Here is a 20,734-nt window from a genome sequence, read left to right as displayed (position 1 = left end):
TACATATGTAGTTCATTGTTAACACACTTAATGATATATTTAAATATCATTTTATCATGTTAAATATAGTGTATCAATATCTTAATATGATACATATGTATTTAGTAGACGTTATCATAACGATAATCGTTATATATATATCATTTCGAGTTTCTTAACTTAGTAATCTCATTTCTTATGTATATCACACATTGTTAATATACTTAGTGCGATACTTACTCACCATAATCTTATGTCAACCATATATATATGTCTATATATATACCACAACATGTAGTTTTTACAATTTTGTAACGTTCGTGAATCGCCGGTCAACATGGGTGATCAATTGTCTATATGAAACTTATTTCATTTAATCAAGTCTTAACAAGTTTGATTGCTTAACACGTTGAAAACATTTAGTCATGTAAATATCAATCTCAATTAATATATATAAATATGGAAAAGTTCAGGTCACTACATCAATTTCGTAGAATATTTTGATAAACGTTTCTGGATGAAACAACTGAAATCTTGTGATCCACCTTTATTGTAACGACCCAAACCGAACCACCATCGAACCCGCGAAAAATACCAAAAAAAAAAAATTTGTTTGTTCAGCAACTGGTCTGTCCAAAAAGTCTTGAAATGCGAAAAAGATTGGCCACTTCCCGACATAATTAGACAAAACGCTTTTAACAACATATTCAAATATGTAAAACTAACACAATTCAAACATAAAATAAGTTTTACAAAGCGGGGCCCACATCGGCCGTTTTACGAGTTTAATACATAACGAGAGTTTCGACCGCAAAAGTTTAAATACCAAACGACCCTACGAGCATGGTGTTTGGGGTTAAACTACCCAAGTCTTGGTCAAACCCCAAAAGCTAATATCTCCAAAAGCGTCCCCTAACACGACGGGATCTCTACTCCAAACAAACGCCCTTACCTTTGTCCATACCTGAGCCTATAAAAAGGTAAACAACGAGAGGGTAAGCAAAGCTTAGTGAATGCAATAATTACACATACATATATATAACTCACTTACTTGCAACCACTTACACCAAATCCGCATACATACTAGCTACATAATTGGCATACCTTTCACATGCATAACGCTAAGGACCCCGATAACAAAGCTAGTATAACGATAGCATATAGCACAACAATACAATATGCTACAACACAAATATAACTATGATGTTCATAACATCCATAGTACCCAAGATCTCAAGGCTAGCCCAACGAATGGTATCGTCAACATCGAACTTAAATCTCATTCGTCTACATTAATGTGGTATCGTCAACACCGAACTTTAAACCCACATATGAGGTATCTTCAACAACTAACTTTAAACCCTCATCAACCTCACTACAATAGTCTTATGGCATCATCAACATCGAACTTCAATTCCATACGTGAGGTATCGTCAACAACGAACTTTAAACCCTCATCAACAACACAATATACTCTAGGGTATGGTACCGTCAACATCGGACTTCAACCCATACCCCACAAGTAAATAAACTATATACATACATGTATAATTATTCCACTCACCTCAAAGTCTTGGTGAGAGATAACCGAGCTTTCAACTTCAATGTAACGCACCTATTACATAATGGACATATCAATCATTCATTCAAAGTGGTCAACCACTAACTTCATTCTAGTGCCATTTTGACCTAAGGTGCAATTTCAACCCATTTGCACCCTTAAACCTAATTTTTGGGTTAACACCATCAAAACCCTAACACTAGTCAAAAATGGTCTTAAAATACTTTTCAACACGAGATTAAGCATTTTACACGCACACACTAAACAACTTAAGTCCATTATGACCCATTTGACCGTTTAAAAGTCAATACACCCATTTCGGGTCATCCACTAACCCACCTAACACCCCTTTTCATATATATAAGTGTGCTAGTAATTTGACTAACCAATTTAAGCTCATAAACATAAATTAATACTTTGAAAACCCTAGTTAGTCAACTTTGAGTCTACATGACCCAAATTCACCCAAAAACCCCTAATTCACTAACAAATGGGTTTTATGTGCAACACTACCCAAACCCTAACCCTTAATACAATTAAAGTAAGAAATTAGGTTTTATAACTTACCAACACAATCACCACGTAGCTAGCGACTAGATGAACGACTTTAGAACTCGCGCTAAGACCCGATTCAACCTCCTTCTTCCCTTAATGGAGCTCTCTCACTCTAGAACTTCCTCTCTCTCTAGGATTTAATGGAAAGTGATAAGGTAGATGGAAATGGAGTAAATGAGACTCCAACAACTGATCCCAAGCCTTAAAGTCGGGTCCCATGTGAATTTACCAAAAGCCCTTAAAATATCTAATTTAAAAGCAAGAGATGAGCTGTCAGCCCGTAATGGCACGGCGCGCCACTGGCCCGCGCGGTGCGCAGATCGCCCAGTCCAGATTCTTCTCTATTTTAAAATACACAACGAAAACCCCACAACTTGAATAACTTAAATACACATATGTACAATGAAATATTTGGGTCTTACAACTCTCCCCCACTTATTCGGATTGCGTCCCCGCAATCCAAGCCGCATGGCAAGAAGGAAGATAAACCAACACGAACTCTTCGGGCTCCCAAGTAAACTCGGAACCTTTACTACGACGCCATTGAACTTTAAAGGTCCTAACCTCTTTATGTCTCAACCTTTTGACCTTCTCATCAAGTATAGAAATCGGCTCCTCAGTATACTCTAACTTATTGTTTAGCTCAATCTCGTCTAATGGCACCCAAGATGAATCATCCGCAAGACACTTACAGAGATGGGAAACATGAAATGTATTATGAATCCCCGCAAGCTCTTTGGGTAATTCCAAATTATACGCGACTTCCCCAACACGAGCTAAAACCTTAAATGGCCCAATAAACTGAGGAGCTAACTTTCCCCGTTTTCAAAATCGAATAATACCTTTCCATGGCGAAACCTTAAGCATCACCATGTCACCTTCTTGAAATTCGATCGTTCATCTACGTTTGTCGGCATACGACTTTTGTCTATCTTGAGCCTTCTTCAAATGATCTCGATTAATATCAATCTTGTTATTCGTCTCCAAAACCAAATCGGTACTCCCGATTTCTCTTTGACCAATTTCACCCCAACAAATCGGAGTTCGGCACCTCCGCCCATAAAGCATCTCGTAAGGTGGCATCCCGATACTAGTATGATAACTATTATTGTACGTGAATTCCATCAAAGGTAAGTGCTCGTCCCAACTCCTACCAAAATCAATAATACACGCCCGTAACATATCCTCCAAAGTTTGATTCGTACGTTCGGTTTGACCGTCCATTTGAGGATGATACGCCGTGCTCAATTTCAATTGTGTACCCATATCTTCGTGAAACTTTTCCCAAAACTGAGATGTAAAACGGGTATCTCGATCCGAAATAATAGATATAGGAACACCGTGTCGAGAGATAACTTCCTTGATAAACAACTTAGCCAAGGTCTCTGACGATATCGCTTCCCGAATGGGAAGAAACAAAGCACTTTTCGTCAACCGATCAACTATAACCCAAATCGAATCAAATTGGGTTCTCGCCGTTTTAGGTAACTTTGTGATGAAATCCATGGTAATGTGCTCCCATTTCCATTTCGGAATTTCTAACGGTTGTAACTTACCATACGGCTTTTGGTGCTCGGCTTTAACTTGCAAACACGTGACGCATTGCTCGACATACTTTACAACGTCATGTTTCATGCCCGGCCACCAATAATCTTTCCTTAAATCAAGGTACATTTTCGTCGCGCCTGGATGAATGGAATATTTTGACTTATGTGCTTCATCAAGTAGCACTTGTCGATAATCACCCATCTTCGGCACCCACACTCTTCCTTGAAAAGACAACAAACCACGCGAACCCATAGTAATGAATTCCGATTGTACCACAATCCATTCCGCATGCTTATTGTGAACGTAAGCCTCTATTTGAATCACACCAAGTTTTTCAAGAAAATCGTTAGTAATAATCATACGTAACAATCCCAATCATAACGTCGGGTGATGACTCTTTCGACTTAACACATCCGCGACCACATTCGCCTTGCCCGGATGATAAAGTATTTCACAATCATAATCTTTCACCACGTCCATCCACCTACGTTGACGATAATTCAAATCTCGTTGATTAAAGAGATGTTTCAAACTCTTATGATCCGAATATATCGTACTCTTGACACCATACAAGTAGTGGCGCCAAATTTTCAACGCATGTACCACCACCGCCAACTCAAGATCATGAGTCGGATATCTCGTTTCGTGTTCCTTTAATTGTCGAGAGGCATAAGCAATGACTTTACCTCTTTGCCTTAGAACACACCCGAGCCCATTTAACGAAGCATCACAATAAACCGTCATGTCTTCCACTCCTTCCGGCAAAACTAACACCGGAGCTTGACACAACTTCTCTTTCAACAATTGAAAAGCAATTTCTTGCTCGTTCTCCCAAGTAAATCTCACGTTCTTTCTCGTCAACTTCGTCAATGAAGAAGCGATCTTAGAAAAGTCTTGGATAAACCGACGAATATAACCGGCCAATCCGAGAAAACTTCGGACCTCCTTAGGTATAGTTGGTTGTCTCCAACTTATCACCGTCTCTATCTTCCCCGGATCTACTTGAATACCGTCTTTGTTCACAATGTGGCCAAGGAATTGAACCTCCCTTAGCCAAAATTCACATTTGGAGAACTTAGCATACAACTTCTCCTTTCGTAACGTCTTCAATACTTCACGCAAATGACGTTCATGTTCGTTCATACTCTTCGAATAAACAAGTATATCGTCGATGAACACAATTACCGACTTGTCCAACATAGGTTGGCACACTCGGTTCATAAGGTCCATGAATGCCGCCGGTGCATTCGTAAGACCAAAAGGCATAACCACAAACTCAAAATGTCCATAACGCGTTCGAAAAGCTGTTTTCTCGATGTCTTCCTCACGGACCCGCATTTGGTGATAGCCGGACTGTAGGTCGATTTTCGAGAAATAAGTTGCACCTTGGAGTTGGTCAAACAAATCATCAATCTGAGGTAATAGATAACGATTCTTGATCGTCACTTTATTTAACTCCCGATAATCGATGCACATCCGCATACTACCATCCTTCTTCTTTACGAATAAAATCGGAGCGCCCCATGGCGAAGCACTCGGTCGAATAAAACCCTTCTCAAGCAACTCTTAGGTTTGATTTAACAACTCTTGCATTTCCGTCGGCGCTAAACGATAAGGAGTTTTAGCAATGGGAGTAGCTCCCAGAACCAACTCAATGCGAAATTTAACTTGTCTTTTCGCCGGAACACCCGGTAACTCGTCCGGAAAAACGTCTTCGAATTCACTAACCACCGGAATTTCACGAATGGGTGGTGGCTCATCACAAGTATCAACAACATGGGCAAGAAAAGCCATGCCACCACTATTGAGGAGACGACGTGCCCGTGCAAAAGTGCATATCGGCACAAGTCTTCTACGCTTATCACTGTGAATAATCAACTCTCCCCCACTCGGGGCTTTCACTCGAATATATTTTTCATGGCATGCAATATCGGCTCTATTATGATCGAGCCAATCCATACCAACAACGATATCGAAATCACCCAAAGTCATCGGGATAAGATCAATCTTAAAGTTTTCGGCACCAAAAACGACATCACAATTTTTACACACATCAACCACTAGCACCGTTTTGCCGTCCGCTATTTCGACTTCCACCGAAAGACTTAACTTAGCTAATGGTCTATTAAGTTTAGGCACAAATTTTGGAGACACAAACGACAAATTTGCACCACTATCAAAAAGAATCCTTGTCGGAGTAGAGTTAACCATAAAAGTACATGAGACAACTTCGTTGGATTGTTTTGCTTCATCATTGGTCATCAAGTAGTTGCGACCCCTAGCCGTGCCTGCCGCCTTTTCCAGCCATTTAACATTATCGTTATTCAAATCGGGACATTCTGACTTTCGGTATCCTTCTTTGTTGCAATTAAAACAAGTGAGCTTGTTTGTTGAAGTTGGCTTCGGACAATCTCGAGCCATATGTCCACGTACCCCACAATTGTAGCAAGTAGGGACAAAGTTCCCAAAACCACCGGTAGCGCCCTTCTTCACACTATTGACACTTTCGGAACCCTTCTTGTTCTTCTTGTTCTTCTTGTTTGAAAAGTTAGAATGACTAGAACCTTCAAACTTTCTTTTGGAAAACGTGAAATCACTCTTTCTTAGAACCTCTGGCTCAAAACCCTGAGCCAATTCAAATAACTCCTCAAAAGACTTAGCCATACCCCGACTAATCTTACCCTTGAACTCATCATTCAAAGTACGGTAGAAATCTAGCATCAACTTGTGATCATCACCAACATACTCCGGACAAAAACGAGTCTTCGCCAAGAAGGTAAACTTGAGAGTAACCAAGTCCATTGAACCTTGTCGCAAATTGTGCAACTCGTCCCGGATTTTATCAAGATCGGAAGAAGTTCGGTATTCTTGGAAAAATTCCTTCTTAAACTCCTCCCATGTCAAGCACATGCATTGCTCTTCACCATATAATTTGATTTTATCGTCCCACCACAACTTGCCCTCTTCGCGTAACATGCTAGAGCCATACCTCGTCTTCTTCTCGGGAGGACACTCCGCGGTACGGAACGCTCCCTCGATATCGAAAATCCAACAAGTGCTTTTCAATGGATCCCTCACCCCATTAAACATCGAAGGTTGAGTATCCTTGAAATTTTTGTAATGGAAGTCCCGCCTTCCACCCCCACCATTACCTTCACCCCCTTCGCCTCGAGGATAAAGGTTTCTAGCCTCTAAAGCCTCCTCTATTGCGGCTTTCATTCGTTCATTGATCATTTTGGTCACTTGTCCATCAACCGACTCTTGGAAGACCTTTCGGACGTCGTCAAGAAAATCCTTTTTTAGCTTTTTAAAGATGGCCTCAACCTTGGCCGTGAGTTCAACGTCCTCACTCGTACTTCCGTCATTGGTGTCGTGTCCATTTCTCATCTTCATTCTATAAAATGAAGTAAATTAAGCAACAAAACGAAAGGACTTAACACATATGTATATACATATACACCACACTACCCCATCTTGCTCAACAATCGTCGTACATCACTTGTTTGACACGATTTGAACCCGTAACAATGGTAGCTAATCATTGTTATGCGAGCACATCGCATTAACTCACTAGTACCACATCTATCTCGCTTGACGATTTCAAATACCACACAAAACAATAGCGCATGATTAGTTCACATAAACCTATGCACTAACCAAAACCCGATCCGACCCAAAGTCCTACAAGTCAAGCATAACGCGCACACAAAAAGTCAAGTCTTGGCGCCTATCTCAAGTCACCTAAATCCCTTAGACCATGCTCTGATACCACCTGTAACGACCCAAACCGAACCACCATCGAACCCGCGGAAAATACCAAAAAAAAAAAAAAATTTGTTTGTTCAGCAACTGGCGTGGCGCGCCAGAACCCCGCGCAGCGCGCCGATCTGGTCTGTCCAAAAAGTCTTGAAATGCGAAAAAGATTGGCCACTTCCCGACATAATTAGATAAAACGCTTTTAACAACATATTCAAATATGTAAAATTAACACAATTCAAACATAAAATAAGTTTTACAAAGCGGGGCCCACATCGGTCGTTTTACGAGTTTAATACATAACGAGAGTTTCGACCGCAAAAGTTTAAATACCAAATGTAACGACCCTGGATTTTTCCAACGTTTATTTATTAATAATTGTTATTATTAATACTTGTGAATTATTGAATGTATGTTATTACATTTACTCGTTACCATGATTGATCATACATGACTTTGAATGCCCGAAACGTCTTTGTGACACGCGTACATTACCCGAATAATATTTTTGAATATTATTTACATTCATGATTAAGTTTTATTAATCATTTTAATTAACTATGGTTATTAGTTTGTTACTTGGGCTTTTAATTGGATTAACTTGTTAATTACATGCATACTTGGGCTTTTAATTGTACATGGGCTTAGAAGCCCACCCCACTCAATTTAAGGGAGTTTTAATTTTTTTTTTTTGACTACTTCACACACTTGTTCCATTCTCTCATTTACACACACACTTTACTTGCAAAATTCCTCTCAACTTTTCTCTCATATTCTCTCATTTCTTGTAAGTATTATGAACTTCTTTTTCTCCCTTTTCCTTTGGCCAAAACCGAAACATAAGCATCTCTTCATCATCATTCTTTATTGATTAATTACTTGATACTTGTTAGTTGTTGTTGTTACTTACTTACTAGTTGTTATTTATTATTTACTTACTAGTTTTCAAGAACCAAACTTGTTAGTTTGTTCTTCATTTATCTTGTATTTACAAGAACACACAAGAACATAAACTCTCTAGTTTATGTTCTACACTTAATATGTTAAGAGATTTTAAGTTCATGGTTGTAGAATCATTACTTGTAAGTCACGTTTGTAAACTTAAAGTTTACATTCTTAAAGATCAAACTTTGGTTTGAATCTTTAAAGTATGAACAACCCATGAACTAGTTACTTGTTTACCTAGCTTGTTTCTTTATATTATGCACTTTAATTTCATGTTTGTTGGTTTAAATGGTCAAGTATTACAAGTTAGTCTTGATCTCATTAATCTTGAACTAAAAGTTAACTTTGAAAGTTCAAGAACATGTAAGTAAGCTTTCTTTAACTATAACTTTGTACACTTATGTTAGATCTAGACTTTTGGGTCTAGGATCTTCAAGACCTAACTAAGAACTATATTCTACAACTTAAGACCTTGATTTCATAAGTTCACTTTCAAGTTTGTAACTTATTATTAGTTTTAAAGTTCATGTATGTGTTAGATCTAAGACTTTGATGTAACTTTGGTTCATAAAAACACTTGCAACACTTAAGTGAGTTGTGCTTCATATCTTAGACTTGCACTTGGGTTATGATGGTCAAACCTTGGTGAAAATGATGCAAACACATCAACGAGTTGTACACTTGAAGCTATATGCATCAAGGATGAGAACCATGATAAGCATCGAGCACCAAGAACCTCCGGAACCTACTGACCCTACTGTTTTACTGTTTATGTGTCTGACCCGTACGACCTGGGCTACTGTAATTATGATTTTAAGATATCTCTGTTCGATTAGATAACTTTTCATATAGGACTCGTCTTAATCCGAGTTACGGTTTGGGATTTATGGCCCTCCGATCGTTACTATGTCCATTTAACGTTGTGCTGAAAATTCTGACCTACTCGCACTTAGACCGTCGCCACGGTCAAACGAAGACGAGTTTGCTTCTGTAATTTTTACCACAACTAAAGGACTCATATACGGAGCCATGGCCACTGGTCTCACCTTATTTTAGTAGGTATAGAGGCCGTGGTGACTGACCGAACTCAGCCTTTATTTTAAACTCTTTTCATGAACGAAACTTACTTTACACCTTTTGTTTGATGATGAATGATGATGACCCTTAAGACCTTATTTACATACTTTTAAACCTTTTCAGATGATTTACTAACTTAGTACTATTTGACTTAGGTTGAGGACCCGTTTGGACAACCTACATACTTGCTTATTTCCCGAGTCATACTTTACCGCTACATTATCATTGTGAGTTATAGTATTCCCTTTTTAATTTAACTTATTTTGGGAACTGAGAATACATACGGATTTAATGTTTTACATACTAGGCACGAGTACTTAAACTTATATATGTGTGGGTTATACAACGGCATAAACATTCCCTTTAGCTCGGTAACATTTAGTCATTGGTTTTTGAACCGGTGAACGTGAATCTTAGATATGGATCCATAGGGTTTGACATCCCCACTCGGGCTAGTTGCGCTAGCATTTAATGAGTGTTTAATACTTCGTAAACATACGCACTTGCCAAGTGTACTTTCAGGGGGTATAAACGTTAAGTTAGTTACCAAGTGCCCACGATTAACATATACTTTATCTTACTGTTTTGAAACGCTCTTTGTAGCACTGAAATCTCGTAGCCTACCTTACATACTGTTATACTTAAACTATAGCTCACCAACCTTTGTGTTGATGTTTTTAAGCATGTTTTTCTCAGGTGCTTAAGGTTGTTTCCGCTGTGTACTAGTCTTGCCGTAGACACCAGCTGCTCTAGTGTTATCACCGCATGAACTATTTATCTTGCATTCAAACTTTAATACATTTGAAACTATGTTTTGTAACGACCTAAGGGTCACATACATTTATTCAGGCTTGCTATTTGTAGAAGAATACTGTTGGTGTAAAACATTTGATGTCGATTATGACGTCATCTTTCTATCGTGAATGCAACTTCTTTTATTACAGCATATAGTACTTAACCTTGTAATGATCCTGTTGTTGATGATTCGTACACGATGGTTTTGTACGGGGCATCACATTTAGTATCAGAGCATTGGTTGTAGGGAATTAGGTTGCATTAGTGAGTCTAAGACCGACCCGAGTAGGATTCACTAATAGGACTAATCTACAACTTGCTAGTTTACTTATTTCCGCTGAACTTACTGCATGCTGCTACTTACTTTTACTGCTATATGCCGTATGCTATTACATGATTTCACTACTGCATGCTATTATCTGCTTTCGATTGCATGATACTTGTCATTATTATTGCCATGCTACTTATTGTTATACATGATTTAAACTGTTGGCCTAATACGTGCTTGCTTTATGACTTACTGACATGGAAAATTTATTTTTCCTTGTTCAGATGTCGGATACTACACCTGCTATCATTTTGGGCAGTTCAGACTCGTCAGCCACCCCACCTGCTACTGCTGCCGACACACCAATCCCGCTACCCACGAGTGACCCAGGCGCTTCATCTTCCGAGACTAGCAGCCAGGCGCCTGCCCCAGTGGTTACTTCTAGCGGAGCCCAGGACCCTTCGGAGATTCCAGCTCCATCTGCCCCCGGACCCTCAGGATCACAGCCCCGCTCCGGTGAGATTGTAATTCCCGCGGAGTTCGGGGAAGGTCCTTTTCGTAACCGGTATCGCCATTGGTGCCGACGCGCCCCTGATGGACGTCTCATTCTGATCGGACCCGCTAGGTACAGACAGATGATGGCCGCTCAAGGACGGCCAGTTCAGCCACCCGTACAGCCACCACATGATTCGGACGACCCATCATCCACTGATGCTTCATCCGACGACACCTCCTCAGACGACTCCAGTGATGATGAGGACCCTGCTGATGCACCTATTCAGCCACCCTCCACCCCGCCGAAGAAGCGGTATCGCTTCGACGGTACCATCATTCCGGGGATCAACGGAGGACGAGCCTTCACTGACGCATTTGGTCGGCGTTGTAGGGTTACCGCCCGTAAGCGGCTTGTGCCGTACCCTGCGGATCCCTTCATCCGTAAGCCTTACCGCCATGCAGCCTCTACGTCTGGAGCCGGACCCTCTGCACCACCGGTACCACCTGCACCACCAGCACCACCCGCCCCACCAGCTCCCACTGTAGAGGAATTGACAAGGGAGGTAGAAACCCTCCGTGCTCGGGTAGCTGAGCTAGAGGACCAGATGTCCCATGTTATGGACATCCTACACCTACCTTCACCGTATGGCTTTTGTATTTAGATTTCATTATGTAATCTAGCTGTAGTTTTATGTTTCACTTATGTATTGTACGGACTTATTCAGATGTATGAAACTTATTATTATTAATGGAACTTTGCATTATTTAATTCTTGCACGATGTTCTATTTACGTTACTGTATGATTCTGTGGTATTTGTACCTAGATGCGTTATTTAATAAACATGTGATGTGTTGATTCCGTGTTGGTTACATATACTGTATTATTACTATTTGAATGCTGGATTTTGACTTGAGTCAAAAATTTTGTTTAGAACACCATGGCTAACGGTCGATCCACACCTACTGCTGCTCAAATTGAAGAGATGATCCAAGAACGTGTAGCCGCAGCCATTGCGGAAATGCAACCGCAAGCTCCACCGCCACCGCCACCACCACCGATTATTCAACCCGTTTGAAATGGGTGTACTTATATGAATTCCAGAGCTGTAAACCACATAACTTCAGCGGCGCTGAGGGACCGGTTGGTCTCACTAGATGGTTCGAAAAGCTAGAATCAGTATTCCGAGTTAGCAACTGTTCGGAGGACAACAAAACCAAATTTACTTCTTGCACGCTGTCTGACGGCGCGCTCACATGGTGGAACACAATGGCACAGGCACAAGGCATTGATGAGGCGTATGCTACGCCATGGGAAGAATTTAATTGTGCCATGGTTGAGGAGTATTGTTTGAGAACCGAAATACAAAAGATAGAAATGGAGTTCATGCAGTTAAAGGCCGTTGGGAACGACCTTGATGGTTACAACAGGAGATTTTTGAAATTAGCCCTTATGTGTCCGACAATGGTCACCCCAGAATTCAAGCGTATGGAAAGGTACTTCTGGGGACTTCCTAAGAGCATCAAGGGAAAGGTCACCTCGTCCAAGCCATCGAATGTTCCCGAAGCGATGCGCATGGCGCATACTTTAATGAATCAAATAACCATCGATGAACCGGAGAAAACTGAGTCTGAAGCGGGTACTAGTGAGAAGCGCAAATGGGATAACAATAGGGGACAGACCTATGAATAAAACCCGGCGAAATGACATGAGGGTTTTAGGGGAAACAACAACGGTGGAAATCCCAATCCAAACACCAACACGAACCCGAACTGCAAAAGAACCTTACCACAATGCAAGCGGTGCTACAAGCACCATACTGGATATTGTAATATTGTTTGTGAAAAGTGCCAACGGACTGGGCATATCGGGAAAGACTGCAAGGTTACCACTTTGAATGGGAAGCCGAATACCAATGGACCTAAAAAGTGCTACGAATGCGGACAAACGGGCCATTTCAGAAATGCATGCCCCAACAAAAGAAAAGATGGCGGACCACCCCGTGGTAGAGCTTTCAACATTAATGCAAGGGATGCCCAAGAAAACCCCGACTTGGTGACAAGGTATATTCACTATCAACAATCTTTTAGCTTCTGTCTTGTTTGATACTGGTGCGGATAGAAGTTATGTATGTAGACATTTTTGCGATAAGATTAAATGGTCGTTAGTACCGTTAAAAGAGAGTATGCTTGTCGAGGTCGCCAATGGAAAACTTGAGAAAGTTGACCATATTAGTTGAGGAGCTATTATCAACATAGCTGGTGCAGATTTCGAAATTGATTTGATACCTATCAAACTGGGAAGTTTTGACGTGATCGTTGGTATGGATTGGTTGAGCAAGATAAGGGCCGATATTATCTGTGGAGATAAAGCTCTTCGTATACCACAAGGAGACGGTGAGCCACTGATCATCTACGGAGAGAGATGTACCTCGAAGCTGAACCTCGTTAGTTGCGTGAAAGCGCAAAAGATTATGAAGAAGGGACGTCTTGCTGTCCTAGCGCATGTGAAAACGGTAGAAACTGAGGTGAAGAGCATGAACGATGTTCGAATTGTGAACGAATTTTCCGATGTTTTCCCTAAAGAATTGCCTGGATTACCGCCGCCAAGAGCAGTAGCATTTCAGATTGATTTAGTGCCAGGAGCTGCACCTGTATCTCACTCACCTTATAGACTCGCACCTCCCGAGATGCAAGAATTACAGAGTCAACTACAAGAGCTGTTAGATCGTGGATTTATCCAACCAAGTTTCTCGCCTTGGGGCGCACCTGTGTTGTTTGTGAAGAAGAAGGATGGATCCTTCCGTATGTGTATCGACTACCGTGAACTCAACAAATTGACAATCAAGAATCGGTATCCTCTTCCCAGAATTGACGATCTTTTTGATCAACTACAAGGATCGAGCGTTTACTCAAAGATCGATTTGCGATCCGGTTATCACCAGTTGAGGGTGAAGGAAAGTGATGTAATGAAAACTGCATTCAGAACCCGTTATGGTCATTATGAGTTTCTCATGATGCCATTCGGTTTAACAAATGCACCTGCCGTGTTCATGGACCTTATGAATCGTGTCTGCAAGCCGTACTTGGATAAGTTTGTTATCGTCTTCATAGATGATATCCTCATCTACTCTAAGAGCGAAGAAGAGCATGAGCAACACCTCCGATTAGTGCTTGAACTCTTGAGACAAGAGCAACTTTACGCCAAATTATCTAAGTGTGAATTTTGGTTGAAGGAAGTCCAGTTTCTGGGTCATGTTGTGAGCGACCAGGGTATCAAAGTTGACCCTGCCAAGATTGAAGCTATCAGCAAGTGGGAAACCCCCACTACTCCGACGCATATTCGCCAATTCCTAGGTCTCGCCGGTTACTACCGAAGGTTCATTGAAGGATTTTCTCTGATCGCGCATCCTTTGACCTCACTGACTCACAAGGGCAAGAAGTTCATTTGGGAATCCGCACACGAATCAGCATTTCAAACTTTGAAGAAGAAGTTAACCACTGCACCTATCCTATCACTTCCTGAGGGCAGTGACGACTTTGTTGTTTATTGTAATGCATCGAAGAGTGGTTTTGGTTGTGTACTGATGCAATGCTCAAAGGTTATCGCTTAGTGATAATGCTAAAAACGAACATATATTTCATAGCATTATTCCTCAAGAAAGACAAGCTTTTAGTTGCAATTGTTCTATTTACAAGTGATATTCGTTTAAATAATAAAAGGTGAAGACAAAAGATAGATTCGACAAATTGAAGACGCAAACGACCAAAAAGCTTAAAAGTACAAAATACAATCAAAGTGGTTCCAATTATTGATAAGAAACGTCTCAATATTACAAGAATACAAGATTCAAAACGCAAAGTACAAGATATTAAATTGTACGCAAGGATGTTCGAAAATCCGGAACCGGGACCAGAGTCAACTCTCAACGCTCGACGCAACGGACTAAAAATTACAAGTTAACTATGTAAATAAATATAATAAAATATATAATTAATTATATAAATATATATATATATATATATATATATATATATATATATATATATATATATATATATATATATATATATATATATATATATATATATATATATATATTATATTTATATATTAAAACCGTCGGCAGACTAGGATCCAAACTTGTGTGAGCTGGGTTTACGAACTCCGCGACTTGCGGAGTTTGTAGTGCAAAGGGACCGCAACTCGCGGAGATACCCTGGACAAAAATGCCTATAAAAGCTAACGCATTTTGATCGTTTTATATATCCTTTAATCTCTCTATCTATATGTAAACGTGTATATATATATATATATATATATATATATATATATATATATATATATATATATATATATTTTAATTTTAATTTTAATTTTAATTTCTAATAATAAGGGTATGTTAGCGAATGTTGTAAGGGTGTAAGTCGAAATTCTGTCCGTGTAACGCTACGCTATTTTTAATCATTGTAAGTTATGTTCAACCTTTTTAATTTAATGTCTCGTAGCTAAGTTATTATTATGCTTATTTAAATCGAAGTAATCATGATGTTGGACTAATTACTAAAATTGGGTAATTGGGCTTTGTACCATAATTGGGGTTTGGACAAATGAACGACACTTGTGGAAATTAGACTATGGGCTATTAATGGGCTTTATATTTGTTTAACTAAATGATAGTTTGTTAATTTTAATATAAAGATTTACAATTGGACGTCCCTATAAATAACCATATACACTCGATCGGACACGATGGGCGGGATATTTATATGTACGAATAATCGTTCATTTAACCGGACACGGGAATTGATTAATAGCCGCTAGAATTATTAAAACAGGGGTGAAATTATGTACAAGGACACTTGGCATAATTGATAACAAAGTATTAAAACCTTGTTACAGTTTAAGTCCCCAATTAGTTGGAATATTTGACTTCGGGTATAAGAATAATTTGACGAGGACACTCGCACTTTATATTTATGACTGATGGACTGTTATGGACAAAAACCAGACGGACATATTAAATAATCCAGGACAAAGGACAATTAACCCATGGGCATAAAACTAAAATCAACACGTCAAACATCATGATTACGGAAGTTTAAATAAGCATAATTATTTTATTTCATATTTAATTTCCTTTATTTTATATTTAATTGCACTTCTAATTATCGCACTTTTATTTATTGTTATTGTATTTAATTGTACTTTTAATTATCGTAATTTTTAATTATCGCAATTTTATTTTATCGCTCTTTTATTTATCGCAATTTCATTATTATTATTTACTTTACGCTTTAAATTAAGTTATATTTATTTTTAATATTTTACATTAGGTTTTAACTGCGACTAAAGTTTTTAAAATCGACAAACCGGTCATTAAACGGTAAAAACCCCCTTTATAATAATAATATTACTTATTTATATATTTGTATTTTTATAAATTAAAACTAATATAGCGTTAAGCTTTGTTTAAAGATTTTCCCTGTGGAACGAACCGGACTTACTAAAAACTACACTACTGTACGATTAGGTACACTTCCTATAAGTGTTGTAGCAAGGTTTAAGTATATCCATTCCATAAATAAATAAATATCTTGTGTAAAATTGTATCGTATTTAATAGTTTTTCCTAGTAAAATATAAGCTATTTCATATACACCTTGCATAACATCAAGTATTTTTGGTGCCGCTGCCGGGGAACAAAATCTAGCTTAAAAGCCGGAAGCGCAACGCTAATATAAAAAAAAAGTTTTTTATTTTTATTTTACTTTTATAAAAATACGTTTTTGTAAAAATACGTTTCAAATATTCAAAAATATAAAAAGAAAAACAAAAATATAAATATTTTTAAGAGTTTGTTAAATATTTAAGTTTTATAAAGTTTCTTTATTTTTATTTTATAAAAATATAAGTTTTATTTAAATATTTTGTGTTTATTTAAAACATAAAATCAAAACAGAAAAATATATATATATATATATATATATATATCTAGTTTTAAGATTTTTATTTATAAAATTATAAAATATTTCTATTTCTATTTTAGTTTTTAAAATATAAATTTTATTAAATTTATATAAATATATTAATTAAATTAAAAACAGGAAAATAAAAAAAAATAATTACGAAACCTGTCAAATGAAACCACCTAATCTGAAATTTCATACCCCGCGACTCGCGGAGTTTGTTTCCAGGTGTACCGCAACTCGCGGATCCACCCTGACACGACCAGAAACCCTAATCGCATTAATTACGGAGTATTATTAATTATTATTATTAATAAACCCTAAAGTAGTTAATTAATTTATTATTTAGTTTAAGTTTTAATTAATTTGTAATAATTAATTTTAATTAGTTTTATTTATATATATAAAAGTAATAGTTTTATAAAATAAATAATATAAAAATAATATTTTTATAAAAATTGTACTTTTTACAACTTTAAGTTTATTTTTATATTTTGTATATTTTTATTTGTTTATTCGTAATATTTGTATTTTTCGCTCGTAATTAGTTTTAAGTTATAGTTTTTGCCATAATTATTTTTTTATTTCTAGATTTTTAGGCTTTGCCGTAAAATCCCTTAAGTGCTTTCTCTTTAGACTAAGATCTAGGTGCTTTAGAATTTTGCGACACAACTCTTAATTCTTAGTTTTTAGTTCCTTTTTAAGTTTCAACGCACTATTTTCTTATTTTTATTTTTCGACGCCTTTTACCTATGTATCAATTATCACTCCAATTAGTAATCTCAATTTGCAATTTTAATTTTAAGTTAGTAATAATAATAAGGTTGGGTTAGTCGAGTGTTTTAAAGTTTTATAAGTCACTCTTTTTCTTTCTTATTTTTCGACGCCTTTTATTTTTCAACCCTTTTCTTTTTCGACGCGCTCTTTTTCTTTCTCATTTCTCGTCATTCTAGTTTTTAGGACATAGATTTTTATTCTATTTCTTCTCTAAATTTCTTAAAATTACGAAAATTTATTTTAAGTAGTTAAATTGATAGACATCAAAATTTTCTGGTTCGTAGTAATAGTTGGATTTGTACGTGGACCGGGTTATTGAAGCCAAACAGTACTCAATTATATTGAGACCAAACGAATCCTGCCCCTCTGCTGCATCTTTTGGCTATTCGAAACGTGGGCAAAATTAGAAAAGTCTATTAATTGGATAACTTATATAATTTTTCTTTCTTTTTAAAAACTAATAGGATATTCAGTGAATGCACCGAGCAAGACGTTCACCACCTTTTGTACGTTCACCACCTGTAACTCGATCAAGACATCTAGCAAATATTGTCGCCGTTGATTTTCCTTTAGAATCGTCATCCAGTCGACCAAGTACTCCAATTCAAATTTTCGATAATCCATTTTTTGAACCGGACCTCACAATTGAGAATCCGGAAAATATTCAGGGACGATTCATAGATCCTGAACCATTAATTTTTCCTCTGGAACCACCAATCATTCAAACAGAGATTGTTGAAGAACGAACCATTAAATCAGAATCCTCTAGTGATTCAGATTCAACAAATTCAATTATGGAAAATCTGGAACCTTTAAGTATGGAAGACCGAATGAGAGCTAAACGCACTGGCCAAGGTCACGCAATTAATCATCCAGACATTAATGCGCCAGATTATGAAATCAAATGACAAATCCTACACATGGTAACTAATCAATGCCAATTTAGTGGTGCGCTGAAGGAAGATCCAAATGAACATCTTCGTACCTTTAATAGGATCTGCACACTATTTAAAATAAGAGAAGTGGCGGATGAACAGATATATCTCATGTTATTTCCCTGGACTTTAAAGGGAGAAGCCAAAGATTGGTTGGAATCATTACCTGAAGGGGCAATTGATACATGGGACGTTTTAGTTGAAAATTTTCTTAAACAATTCTTTCCGGCATCTAAAGCCGTAAGACTTCAAGGAGAAATTGTTACGTTCACACAGAAACCGAATGAAACTCTATATGAGGCGTGGACAAGATTTGGAAAGTTATTAAGAGGATGTCCGCAACATGGTTTAGACACCTGTCAAATAGTACAAATATTCTACCAAGGATGCGACATCACTACAAGGTAAGACATCGATATAGCAGCTGGTGGTTCTATTATGAAGAAAACAGAAACTGATGCTTATAAAATTATTGATAACACTGCTTCCCACTCACATGAGTGGCACCAAGAAAAAGATATCGTTAGATCATCTAAAGCAGCTAGAGCCGGATCTAGCCATGACTTAGATTCCATTTCCGCAAAGATAGACGATGTCGAGAGACGAATGGAAAAGATGACTAAAGATATTCACTCAATACAAATTAGTTGTGATCAGTGTGGAGGACCACATTTGATAAAAGATTGTCTCAGTATTGAACTAACAATGGAACAAAGAGAGAATATTTCATACATAAACCAAAGGCCTGGAAATAATTATCAGAATAATTATCAACCGCCAAGACCAATTTACAATCAAAACCAGAATTATAACTGAAATATTCCATACAACAACCAACAAGGTCCTAACAATCAACAAGTATCCAACAATACTTACAATCAGCAAAGACCTAATTTTCAAAACAAACCACCACAAACCGATGATAAAAAGCCGAATTTAGAAGATATGATGATGAAGCTAGTTGAAACTCAAACGCAGTTTTTCACATCTCAGAAACAAACCAATGAACAAAATGCTCAAGCATTTAGAAATCAACAAGCTTCTATTCAAAATTTAGAACAAGAAGTAAGTAACCTGGCAAGGTTAATAGGTGAAAAAAAACCAGGAAGTTTACCTCGTGATACAAATGCTAACCCCCAGAATGAAACAGCTAAAGCCATTACCACAAGAAGTGGTACAACACTTAAACCACCTGAAATACCTGTAACTTTTGATGAAGCTATTCCTACTCCACAAGAACTACAACCTGAACAAGATAAGGAAAAAGAACCGGTAGTTGAAAAGGTTAATGAAGATAACACAGTTAAAGCTGAACCTTATGTTAAACCATACCAACCACCACTTCCTTACCCGAGTAAAATGAAAAAAGAGAAACTTGAAGCCGAGCAATCCAAATTCTTGGATATGTTTAAACAGATAAATGTAAATCTTCCTTTCATTAATGTGATTTCAGGAATGCCTAGATATGCTAAATTTCTGAAAGATCTAATCACAAATAGAAAGAAAATGGAAGAACTCTCGGCTGTTACTATGAATGCTAATTGTTCTGCAGTGCTGTTGAATAAGATACCAGAAAAATTATCAGATCCAGGAAGTTTCACAATTCCATATTTTCTGGGTAGTCTTAGTTCAATAGAAGCATTGGCAGACTTAGGTACTAGTATAAATTTAATGCCGTATTCACTATACGCTAAACTAGACCTTGGAGAATTGAAACTAACAAGAATAAGTATACAACTAGCTGATAGATCAATAAAATATCCTAGAGGGATAATGGAGAACATGCTAGTTAAAGTTGGTACTTTAGTATTTCCAGTAGATTTTGTTGTTCTGGACATGGAAGAAGATTCTCAAGTTCCTCTCATATTAGGAAGACCATTCTTAAATACGGCTAAAGCAATGATAGACGTGTTTGGTAAGAAACTGACCCTAAGTATAGAGGATGAGAGTGTTACCTTTTCAGTTGATAAAGCAATGCAACAACCGCAATCTACAGATGATACATGCTATTATATTCAAACTATAGATTCACATGCAGAATTGTTAGAAGAATTTCCAGAATTAAAAGGAACAGGA

The sequence above is a fragment of the Rutidosis leptorrhynchoides genome, chromosome 10, assembly GCF_046630445.1.
Source record: "Rutidosis leptorrhynchoides isolate AG116_Rl617_1_P2 chromosome 10, CSIRO_AGI_Rlap_v1, whole genome shotgun sequence".
In the NCBI taxonomy this organism is placed as follows: domain Eukaryota; kingdom Viridiplantae; phylum Streptophyta; class Magnoliopsida; order Asterales; family Asteraceae; genus Rutidosis; species Rutidosis leptorrhynchoides.
The sequence above is the reverse complement of the archived record's forward strand: the minus strand, read 5'-3'. Positions refer to the sequence as shown.